Source organism: Crinia signifera, chromosome 19 (assembly GCF_055691185.1).
Source record: "Crinia signifera chromosome 19, ASM5569118v1, whole genome shotgun sequence".
Taxonomy (NCBI): Eukaryota; Metazoa; Chordata; class Amphibia; order Anura; family Myobatrachidae; genus Crinia; species Crinia signifera.
The window spans coordinates 110,918,541-110,931,350 of record NC_139226.1 but is presented as its reverse complement, the minus strand read 5'-3'; positions in this window follow the sequence as shown (position 1 = coordinate 110,931,350).

Genomic DNA, 12,810 nt, shown 5'->3' with positions numbered 1-12,810 from the left:
TACAGGGGTGACAGTCATTGACAGCTGGGCAGAGAGCAGGGGGCTGCCCGGCTGTATTCAGAGCACTGCAGGTCACGGCTGTTTGAAATAATACCCCTTTCACAATAGAAAATGCAGGGATTTTCCCGGGAATATGGTCCCAGGATCATGCAGGGACATTCCCAGGCTGACCATACATACATCAGCCTAGTCCCTGCATTTTATGGTATGAGGGGGAGAGACAAACACTCCCCTCTTCCTACCCCCCTTTAACCAACCAGCTATATCATCGGAACCAACTGACCCATTTACATGAGACCAGTATCATATTGAAGAACTTTTGAGTTGGCTTTGAATGATTTTGGTCCCGTGAAACTGGGCTGTTTGGTTCCAGAGAAATCTGCCCTCAAAAAACATAAATAGTCATGAAATTACATTTAAGAAATGAAAAAAAAAAAAAAAAAACGGTTTAACCTCAATATCCCTGGAACCAATTAACCCATATGGATCCAGCCTAGTATCAGATTGAAGGCCCAGCGATTTGGGTTCGACTGAGATTAACCTCGAGCTTCAGTGATGCTGAAGGGGGAACTGGCAGCCATTGAACTGGGTGGGGGTCGGAATTAGTGGGTCCCATGTTATTCTATAGGGAAAACGTCCCAGCTTTGCCTGGCCGTATCTCCGGTTCCCAGGGGGCTAGAGACACGGGGCTGGGCTCGTTGGAAAGCCCCTACCCTCAGCTACAAAATGGGCTAATGGGTGGTCCTGTGCACCCCCGGACCACCCCCTAGATTCGCCTATGGTCGTGACCCCATGCTGAGGTGGTCGGGACCCACTTTGGGGTCAGGACCCACAGTTTGAGAACCGCTGGTCTATGATATATATATGTCTAGTGTCCATGAATCTCCGAAACACTGCCATCTGCTGGCAGAGAGATAAACTACATCTCTTTTCTCACACATGCACAAACACAGAAGGTATCAGATTGGCTTTCAAATCTTTTGCTTCCAGCGGGCTTACTAGTTTGATAATATTGTGCTTGATGACAAATGTAATATGATGTGCTTGATGGCAAATGTAAAATTTGTAATCTAATCAATTAATACTGATATTGATAAAACAAATTCTCTTTTGAATGAGTCTTGCTTAAATGGATAATGTGTATAGATAGCTAGTAATAGAATCCAGATTACTCAATTAAATTTAGCATGAAATTGTAACTCAGTTAACATAATGATAATAAATCTTATTGTATTGGCAAGGACAAGTCAACAGTTCAATGTATTATCAGACATACCAGAAAGATAAAACATGATGTAGCAACATAAACAAATAGTGGAAAATTCAATACATAGGCAAAAACAGCAAGCGGTATACAATGAATGGGGACAGTTGGTTATGGCGTGATAATAATAAGGGGTATAACGATATAGCTGGTAAGCTGTAATAGCTCCAATCTTGGAGAGGGAAACCATGAGCAATCAGCCAAATATAAATGGAATAATTTTAATAGCTGCCCATACAGTACTGCGATGTATCGTAGCATTGTATGGGCTATCCGACCCCTTTGAGCCACCTCGGGACCTTTCCAGGTGGCAGGATCACATATGATACATCGCATGCGGTCCTTTCACATGTCATGTATCACATGCGACCCCGCCACCGGGAAGGGGGCCGAGTTGGAGGTCAGACGGCTCAGGTCCAAAGTGCACGGGACCGCACAACGGACCAGAGGGGGACAGCAAACACATCCAATTTGGGCCGATTTCTCAGCCCGATCCGTAATGCCCATATCGGACAAGTGTGTGGGCACCTTTGGGCTTGCAATGCAGTGAACAGGGCTGTCGCCAATAGGGTAATCAGGCAGTGCTGTGGAGGAACGGTGAAGAACACGGTGGGAGCTGGAAGGCTGATAAGAAAGCCACAGCTCAGTGTTGAATAGCTGGCTGCTGTAGTAGGTACTGACATGGCTGTGAAGGCTGTGCATAGGAATCCCAAGCAGATACATAAAACAAAACGATCAGTAAGTACCAAAAACTTGTTTTTAACTTTGCCCCAGAGAATTTCCTGACGGAAACACCCATTGACTGATTGGTACAATTAACAAGTACACTTAGGGCATGACTCAGTACCGCTCGATAAGCAGAGGTCGTTCGCTGCTTAGCAAGCGGCTTAGCGCCACCCAAACGCCCGTGACGCCCCCCCCCCCCCCCCCCCGCTCCCGCCGACCATCAAATGATTTATCTCACCCAAAGGCGTTCACACAAGGGGTCTGCACATGGTAAAATACGCACATGTACAGACCCCCCCACATTCGGAATGCGGCTGAATTCCGCCCCTTCTGAGCCTTACTGAATCACCCCCGCAGTGCCCAACAATAATTAGTTATGTTATATCATATAAATATTATTTTTGCCAGGCAAACTACCGAGCTCTCAGCATGAATTCACAGCAAAGATTCTTAGAATAGTTTTCATAAAACATATCTTGCAATGCAAAACTATAAGTACAACAACCCATCATATACAAGATGGTTATTATTACACATGTCGGTACCCAGTAAACGTTGCTGAACCAGTATATATCTGTATATTAGCCCCATAAGCTGGATGAATAGGAAAGGAAACAGAAGCAGTACTGAGTCATTTCTTACTTAAAAATATATTTTTATTCGGTATAAATTGGGCTTAATTAGAGGAGATTAATTAGTACTATTGTTAGTCATATCCCAGCTGTAAATATTTTAAGTTAAGTTTAGGTCTGACTAGTCATCCGATGCAGTCCTGCTGTTCCACACGCTGATTATATATGTGAGCCTGATTCAGGTTAGCTCGCTAGGCAGCATACATGCACTGCCTAGTGAGTCCATAAATGCCCCCCCACCACTGTACTGTGACGTCAGACGCCCGCCCAAGCAGGCAACACCACACCTGCTTCTACAGTGTCTTTGCAGGCGTGCCCCCCTCCTCCTCTGCGGAGGAGGAGGGCTGCTACGATGCGCCCCTCCCCCTCTACTGCCGCCACTGCTGTGCTCGTGGTCCCCGCTGCTGCGGCAAATCCCAGTCCCAGCCGCCAGTCCCCGGCATGGGGCCATGCGCAGTAGCTTCTTACATACTGCTCATGCACTGGCCCCAGCCTTTATGGGCTGCTTTTGCAGCAGTCCCCAGAGGCATATTCAGGGTCCCGGGTCCGGCGCATGCACAGTATCGTCTGCGGTACTGTGCATGCGCAGAACCCATTTTTGAGGCTGCCCCGCAGTTGTGCATAGAGAAGCATCCCAGAGGAAGGCAACACCTCCTAATGGGACTGCCTTGGTGACTGGCAGGTCGGGCTTCCAATAGGAAGTCACTGCCAGTCACAGTGAAACCAGAGCACAGACTGCATCTGGCTTCACACAGTGACGGATTCTACCTAAGGGAGCCGCAGCCCATAGGTGAAAACCGCCACTGGGGACACCTATAAAACACCGGGTGTTCCCCTGCTGCTGCTCCCTGCACAGCCCCGACCCTCCCTCCCCACTGTGAACGGCCCGGCAACTGTATAACTCGTCTAAGCCATTCGCTGCACAATTTTGCACATGTGCAGAAATGTGCATGCACAAATCCCACCATTGGGGATGGGGGCTGAAATTTGGATCAAAACGAGCGATCCTGAATCGGCCCCTGAATGTGTGTGTTTATCCACTGTGATACAAAGGGTGCAGGCTGGCTCTATAAAGGAAATGCACAAATATACACTTTGCCCAGCCTGCTTTGGCCGGCCGAGAGCATTGATTGATTTTATTCTTGTTTAGTAACTTTTTATTTGTCCTTTTTGTAATCTGTACAGTTTTGTTATTGAACTTTTTATTAACGCTGTTGTTGTCCTCTTATTCAGTGTGTACTAATAATGTTCTCGTCTCGCTTTTCTATTTCAAGGTTAGTCCCTGAAGATATAAAGAGTCCAAAATAATTTCTGTTATTCTCAGGAGGAACAAAATGATCTCCACTTACCTCCCTCTTTATGTTTGAGAAATGACACATTGTTGTTACTAAGGGGCCCATTTATCGTTAAATATTCTCTGACAGCATTTGTTTTCAACCGCAACTATTTAGTATCGGCCTCATGTATGAAGGAGGGACTGCAGCAGATTATACAGGATTGCAGTTGCAAACAGTGACACCCCCTGAAATGGTAGAGACGTGTTTGAGTGCTCCTTCGCTTTTACCAACTACAAACGCACCCTGACTGTCACTTTGCGAATAACTTATCATTGTGACTAGGGTGGCCAATCCCGGGAACGGCGGGATCCCAGGATTTGGCCCTAAAAACGTCGGGCTTTGAATCTCTGGATTGGAGCTTCCAATTCCGGGGTTCCGGGACTGGCCTGTGCATGTGCAAAATCTATTGCCGGGCAGCCCTACAAGACAACCCCAGATGCTGCCCGGCTGCACCTGACCCCAGCACCCTGCTCTGCGGCTGTGCGCAGTGTGACCTGATGTCAGAGGTCACATTGTGCAGCCCACCTGCCGCTTCGCTGCCACCCGCCACACCACCGCCCGGTACCCAACCGCTGCATCACCTCCAGGCCTCCGACCACCTCACCGCCACTGGGCTCCCGAACACCGCCGCCTGGCTCCCGCAACATGACTGGTTGGGGGGGGGGGGGAGGGATAAAAGTTTGTCATGATATAGGCACTCAATCCCAGGATTAGGCATTTTTTAATTCTGAATCCTGGGATTGAAAATATGCCCCAGGATTGGCATCACTAATTGTGACCCCATCATATTGTAGTGGGTGCCAGACAGTCAGGGTCCTGACAGGCATTTACCCGACGTTGGGATCCCGACTGTCAAAACACCGACAGCCGGGTTCCTGATGGCAGTCGGCTATTTTCCCTCATGGGGGTCCACGACCCCCATAGAGGGAGAATAGAATAGGTGGCTCGCGTAGCGTAGCCAGCCACCGTGCCTGTAGCATGGCGAGCACAGCGAGCCCGTAAGGGGCTTAGTTGCACTCACCATGCTGTCTGGGTCCGGCCAGTCATGATCCCGACGTCAGGCTAATGACTGTCAGGATCCCGACTGTAGGACCCCTGTACCACACCCATTGTAGTATAGGTGCTGTGAGACTTATCCACAGGCACAGGCCTAACCCAGGTACATATTAAAAAGACGTGTTTTTGACTGTCACATCATATTGCCCATACACACTAAAACTATCTAATGAACCACATGGCAATCCTTTATTCCGTCCTTCATTAAACTGCACGGGTCACATGCAATATCAGCACAGCCAGAAGATACTACTATGAAATTATACACATTGTAAGACTTATGAATTATAATATTTTCCTTCTCCAACACTCTCACTTGTGTTCTCCCGGACACGCCGGCATATTAACAAGGAAAGACTGTTATTTGCTCTGTGCAGTGTCATCCACTTGTATCCTACGCCCACAGTGTTGTATTGTTTTACAGTAAGTAGTCTGCCCTGCACTGTATTTATACTGTGGGAAACGCAAACCCTTGTGCATTGCTAATGATCTACAATTTGTTCCAAGTATGAATGAATAGTGAGAGGGCGACAGCAATGAGCAGGTATTATTTTCTGGGTTTTACACATATACTGATTATATTTTTGTAGTAGATAGATATAGATAGATAGATATACTGGATTTTTTGTTCGGCACTCCTTGCTATATGTGTAATGCGTAGAGGTGCCCTCCCATATTGGTACTCAAGAGAGAGATATCCGGGCACCTTGGTCCGGCTCCCCAGAAATGAACGCTTCTTTCCCTCACCTTTGCACAGCACCTTGCACTTTCAGCGCACGTCCTGATGACGAGACCAAACGGGTCTTGAAACGTTGACGACAATTGCTATGTAATTCTCATGTGCACCATAAAAACTTTTTGAACCTTCAAGTCTTGAGAGTGCCGCCTTCATTTCTGGGGAGCCGGACCAAGGTCCCCTGATATCTGTCTCTATAGATAGATAGATAGATAGATAGATAGATAGATAGATAGATAGATAGATATTATCGTATCTGGTCAACGGATCAACCGCGTCTTGGTTGACAATAACATGGTCGACCACTCTGGTCGAACGCGTCTAATTAGATGCCTAAAGATAGTCGTCAGCGTGAAGATCGTTAGACGCAAGCATTAGATAAACGGGAACGTGATCTACACTTTCACTTTTATAATGCCTATGTGGACATAGGTCAATATGGACATGGAACTAGACGCATCCGACCAAGAGTGGTCAACCACATGGTTGTCAATCTAGACAACATCGATCTGCTATACCAGAACCGATATTATAATGGCTTTACTTCATTACTGTAAAGCATATCTGGTTAATGCGCTTCAGTTGAGTTAGAACCCTTTCTGCCGGGATATTATAAGAATATATTAAACGTCACCAAGGAGTCCTGTGATCACAAAGGAGGCACATGGCCACAGGCAGGGAACTCAAGGTAACATCTCATATGCTTAGAACATAATTCCTTGGAATACTCAAGGGTTACTAATGATAATTAATGACATCAGTGTATATTAATACAGACATTAATTGCATAAGCTTCTACGTTTATTAAAATCACTGTATTTTATGTACATTGTATGGGCAGTTTATATTAGGTACAGTGTACAGATGGAACAGCTGTCATTTGAGCTGCTCATGGCGATTCTATCGCCAATCACCATCTGCCATCCTCCAACAGAAGGGGGCGCACGCGTGCCCTATTCTGTCGGAGCCTCTGCTTGTCTCCCCCACTCCCTGCCCGTTTGCATCACCTTGCCCCCAATCCCTGCCCGTCTCCCTGAAGTGGAGACGGGCAGGGAATCCTCCGATCACTGCTCCCCGATGCTTGTGCATTCCAGTCAGCTTCCCGCTTCCTGCCCGTCTCCCTGAAGTGGACATGGGCAGGGAATCCTCCGATCACCACTCCCCGTTGTTTTTCTGACATTGACACGCGAGCGAGCCTGATGCTTGTGCATTCCAGTCAGCCAGTCAGCTGCCAAGACTTACTTTTCATATAGCCATATGGCTGAATTCAGGGTGGGTGCTGATGCCATGGTTAGCAGGGGTACGCCCAATAATTTGCAAATGCCCCGGCGAGTAAAAAACGTTCAGTCCCAAAGTGCGGTATAATGGATCTACAAGGTCTACACACTCAATAAGTTGACAACATGTGGTTGACATGCATTAGTTTGACAGGTATAAAAGATCGACAGTGAACAGGTCAACACAGAAGGTCAACATCAGTTTATGGCCACTTTCATTATAAAAGTGGGCCCTTACGGCCTTGCTTCGCTTGCCCTGCTTCAGGTAAAGTGTCTCACTCCACTTCCCTTGCCATGGCCTAGTATTCCCAATAGATGTCCATGTAGATATGAAATTAAACAAGTGTTGGGAAAACATGGCAAACAAACATATGTCGTCATTTGTGTGTCAACCACTGTCATGTAGACCTTTTGGGCCTGTCGACCTTTCGTCTGTCAACCTTTTGTACCTATTGACTTAATGCCACCGACCTAGGGGTGCCGGATTACTGACCGGCAGTCGGGATTCCAACAATCATTACATCAACGTCGGAATCCCGACCAGAGGCGAATTGGCCAGGCGGGAAACCTGGTAGGCCGGTCCAGATTTGTCCACTTATCCCCCGTGGCCAGGCCCCCACTTTCACCCCTGGGCTGCAGCTGTGCAGCCCACAGTAAATATGGCTGCGTCCATCTGTGGCTTTGACCAGTTGTATTATGGCCGCGGCCGTTGTTTGACACCATCACCAGCGACAGCTTCCAGCATGTGAGCATGGCACCGGAGCCCGGTAAGCGGTCCCTTCCCCGTGCAACTACCACCCCCAGGTCCATAGCACGATGCAGGCTGCCAGGGAGGGGATGCCCCCCCGGGCTGCTGCAATAATTTTTCCAGGCTGGATTTAGCCACCAATCCGCCCCTGATCCGACTGTTAAACACCGACAGATGGGCAGTGGCTATTCTCCCTCGTTCAGGACCCCCATAGAGGGAGAATAGAATAGGTGGCGAGCCACTATGCCCTCAGCATGGCAAGCGCAGAAAGCCCCCGCTGTCTGAGTCCCAGCAGTCGGAGTCCCGAGTCAGGCTAATGACTGTCGGAATCCCGACTGTCGGTGTGTTATACTACACCCCAACCTAGAGTATACATCAGTATTTTTCTTTTTACTGTATGGTACTAGAAGCCTTAACTTGATAGCTCCCTCATTATGTTTACAAATATGGTGTGCAGTCCTGTCCCAATAAGTCTGCAGCTGGGTTCAGGTGGGAAGTGGTCAGTGATGGTCTCCTTAAAGGGAAGTGCCAAGGCCACGGTGAGATTTCCTGGGCTCAGCTATGGAGCTGCAGCTGCCGGTCTGTGTAATATCAGGGATGCATAGCCAGCCGATGGTGTCACAGGTTATCCAGTGCTGCATCCTCGGATGCTGCAGAAGTTCACACATGCACACAGGAGACTTATACCAGACACCTCTGCTGCATTACCATATTTAAGCATAACCAGTGGCCTGGAGGCAAGTTGCCTTTCAGTTGCCTGGAGGCAAGATAATATTGGTGCCCCCCAGCCACACACACAACACCTTATACCAATATATATGTATGCATGTGTGTATGTATGTGTGCATGTTATTTTATGTTTAAAAAAGTTAGTGTGATGTCTATGGTCCGGCTAGGAGGAGGAGTCCCCCTCAGAAGTTATATCGATGGCTTCCAATGAACTGATGCAAACTGGCAAGGAAGGAGAAGTGCCCCCTTGGGAGCAGGAGCCCGGCGGCAGATGACCCCATTGCCTCCCAGAGATACTCCTCTGAGCATAACAGCTCCTTCCATTATAGCAGATGCAATGCTTACAACAACTGAACCAGGCCCAAAGTGCCAGTTTGCTAGTTCCATAGACATTACAGTGTATTACCAATTCTTTTTTCACTGATTGAAATTAGGGTGCCCGTCAATATTCTGCAGTCAGTTTTCTCCCCCTGAGACCAGATTACAGCACTTACTGTACTATAACAATCCCTTGTGCCCGATCCAGCAATTATAACGATATACAGTACATAATGGTTCTGAGAGCTGGCCAGCATACACATTTTAATAGATCACTTCTGTAAGGAAAGAGCTTCCCCACTTCTTGTAAAGCTGCATCATTATAGATAGGGTAGATATTCCCATTGAGCAGAGTCGCCTTTAAAGACCTACCGTATACTGTATGACCCTTTGGTGGAAGATCTGTGTGCAGCGCCAGCAACCAGTATCTGTCTTATATCATACCTAGCAGTTATCATTAAAACATAGGCTTTTAAACAACTACATTTTATATAGCTTCTGTTCCCAATTTAAAAAAAAAAAGCAAGCACTTAATTTATGTAGAATTACTCATTGGACCACTGTGCTTGATGAACATACTAGCAATCTTTTCAGAGATATTGGGAAAATCATGACAAGGTCATCCATAATCAGAATGCACTGCAGGTCTCAATCAAAGTAACTCATTGCCCAGGCGCATACAGTACCAGTCATTGATTATTTAAAGCAGCATTAGCACTTACAATTTTCATTGACCGAGTGTTGCCAGACCCCGGAACTGCACGCTGAAGTTTTTCATGTGATTTCTTTGTTTCAGGCTTTATAGCAACGGCATATATTTTACTGTGGTGGGGTATGAGCAGGAGGACCAATAAGAATTTAGGCTACATAATCGCAGCTTCCCATTGGTCTGTGAAGTCATACCCGCTCCTCAGGCTGCATAGAGACATCAGTTATACACTGGATTCCTTTGTTCACAACTCACAGCCCAGTGAAACTTCTGTAACAATGTTTGAACTGTTAGAGATTTATTTGTAAAGGATGTGGCTAAAACTTTGTGGGCCCTGTGTCAACATTTTGAAGGGCCTCCATTTGCTTCTTGAAAGACACTTCTTTCTGCAGTCGTTCATTTCATGTCCCATAGTTGTACTCTAGTTATTTTTATGCATATACAGTATTGTTGACCTAGTTCACATTATGCTACATTGTAGTACCCAAGCTCACATTATGCCATGCAGTTCCACCAGTTTTAATTATGCTAACCTGTGTCCCCAGATCATAATATACCACACAGTGGGCCAGATGTATCAAGCTTTAAAAGTGATAAAATGGAGAGTGATAAACAACCAGCCAATCAGCTCCTACCTGCCATGTCACAGGCTGGGTTTGAAAAATAACAGGTAGGAGATGATTGGCTGGTTGTTTATCACTCTTCACTTGATCACTTTTTGAAGCTTGATACATCTGGCACTCTGCCCCTTATCCCTTTCTCCTCTATCTCTCTTCTACCCACCTCTTTCCCCACACTCCTATCTCTACACTTGGCTCTGTTTCTCACCCTCTCCTCCTTTTTCTCCCTGACACACTCACACTCTTGATTTCCTCTTCCTCTCTCCTGCTTGCACTCCTCCCCTAATCTTTCTCTCGTCTCATTCCCTCTTTTTCCATGAAACCCTCTCTCTTTCCTGACACCCTTTATCTCTCACTCTACCCACTCTTTCTTCTGACCCCCCAAACAACATTGTAGTGACAATTGGGGGGCCTTTCAGGATTTTACTATGGGGCCCATGAAGTTGTAGTTATGATCCTGTGGCCCAGTAGATATTATGCAACACCCTGTCCCCCGTTAGCAATGACAGCCTCCTTAATGATTACCATGCTCATCAATCTCTGCAACTTTCTTCCTCCCCCTGCTGCATGCAATCAAATGTGAAGGCTGGAAGAAAGGGGCAGTCTACAAATTATTTGCCACAATTTAGTGTATTCACTTAGGTATTGAATACACCGGTATCAAGCCAAAGAGTAGTTTGTAGACTGCCCCTTTTCTGTATTCTATACAGTGTCACTTGTTCTTACTACATGATTGTGAGTTGGGTGCAAGGAGGCATGCCCCAAATGCATTCCCCCAAAGCCACCATGCCCAATAACAGTGGCACCCCCTGTACCCACAATAGTTATACCATACCTCCTTACTGCCCTGAGCTTTAAGGGGCAGACACATCTTTTTGTGATAGTTCCATGTGGGGGGGTATGTACTTTCAGGAGGCGTGGCCTAATTTCAAGAGGCATGGCCATGCACCCTTAGACTGAAATACAGAAATAAATAGCACTTGAAGCTTGTCCTTGGCTACACTACAGCCCAGCACACAGCAGCATGTGTTGGGTTGAGAAGATCTGATATAGCTGCCAGGTCATAGGGGTCCCACTTGGCTCCTCCATCAGACATGGGCCCGAGTAATTAGTACCCTCTCCCCCCTCTCTCGGTGCCACTGGTGGTCCCTAATACTACATGATAATAGCACCCACTGCGGGTCATATAGTTGTATTTTCTTATGCTAAATGATAAAAGCACATAAATAAATATCTAAATACAGCCAAGCCAAATTGTTGTTCCCAAATTGTTGCTGGGGTACTTGTTTCCTATCTGGGCGCCCGCTAAGTTAATTGCGCACCATGCTATTCTCCGTATAAAAATCGGATCGCATCGCATCGGATACCACAAATACACATACACGATATTGAACGATGCGATGCGATCCGATTCGATTTCCCATAGGAAACAATGTTAAATGGATCAATTTACCCAAATCAGCATAGGGAAGAATGGTAAATGGGCCAGAAACCCCAAAAAAACCCACAGAGCAGTGGAATGTCCCCCCAAAAGTAGTTGACGCCACCCCGCCATCAACGTGAACCCGAAGCGTGGCGAGCGCAGCGAGCCCGCGAGGGGCGGCGGTACGCGTCCTCCGACCTTTTCATGCCCTACTATCCACTAGGGCGTGGAGTGAGAATAGAATAGTGTGGCGAGCGCAGCGAGGCACCGAGCCCGAAGCGTGGCGAGCGCAGCGAGCCCCGCGAGGGGACGCGGATACCTTCAAAGGTAAACGCGTCCCTTCGCGGGCTTCCCAGGTGTCCGCGTCGCCATGGACACCTGGGAAGCCCGCGAGGGGACGCGTATAACTGTGAAGGTATCCGCATCCCCTCGCGAGGCTCGCTGCGCTCGCCACGCTTCAGGCTCGGTGGCTCGCTGCGCTCGCCACACTTTTCTATTCTCACTCCCCGCCCTTGTGGATAGTAGGGCATGAAAAGGTCGGAGGACGCGTACCGCCGCCCCTCACGGGCTCGCTGCGCTCGCCACGCTTCGGGTTCACGTTGATGGCGGGGTGGCGTCAACTACTTTTGGGGGGACATTTCAATGTTCAGGGGTGTTTTTGGCCCATTTACTATTGTTCCTATGATAATTTGGCTAAATTGAGCCATTTCACATTGTTTCCTATGGGAAATCGAATCGGATCGCATCGCATCGTATACCATCGTACATCATCGAGTACCAAATCCGATGCGATGCGATCCGATTTAATTACAGTGCCGTACGTAGAAAACCTGGGCGCCCAGATAGGAAACAAGTACCGTTGCTGGAGTGTAAGTGCCATCGTAGCATAAATTTACTCTTTTTGTAACTGACACCCTCTTGCAGCTTTAACATCCATATATCTGTTCTAATACCTGTAGGTGCAACCACTCACATATAGTAACAAGGGGCCTGATTCAGGTTGACTCGCTAAGCAGCAAATTTATGGTAAACGCCGCCTGCTGGCCTTGCAAAGGGCCACCGCCCTGCTGATGTCCTGTGTCACCAGCCGCCCACCCTGAGCAGGCTTCAATACGCTTGCATTCGCATGAGAAAGCCCAGCATTTTTCTGGGCGCACCCACTGTTTTTGTGGGAACACTCAGGACCCCACTGAGCCTCTCCATGCTCCAGCCCCCCCGCACCGCTGTGTGTGAAC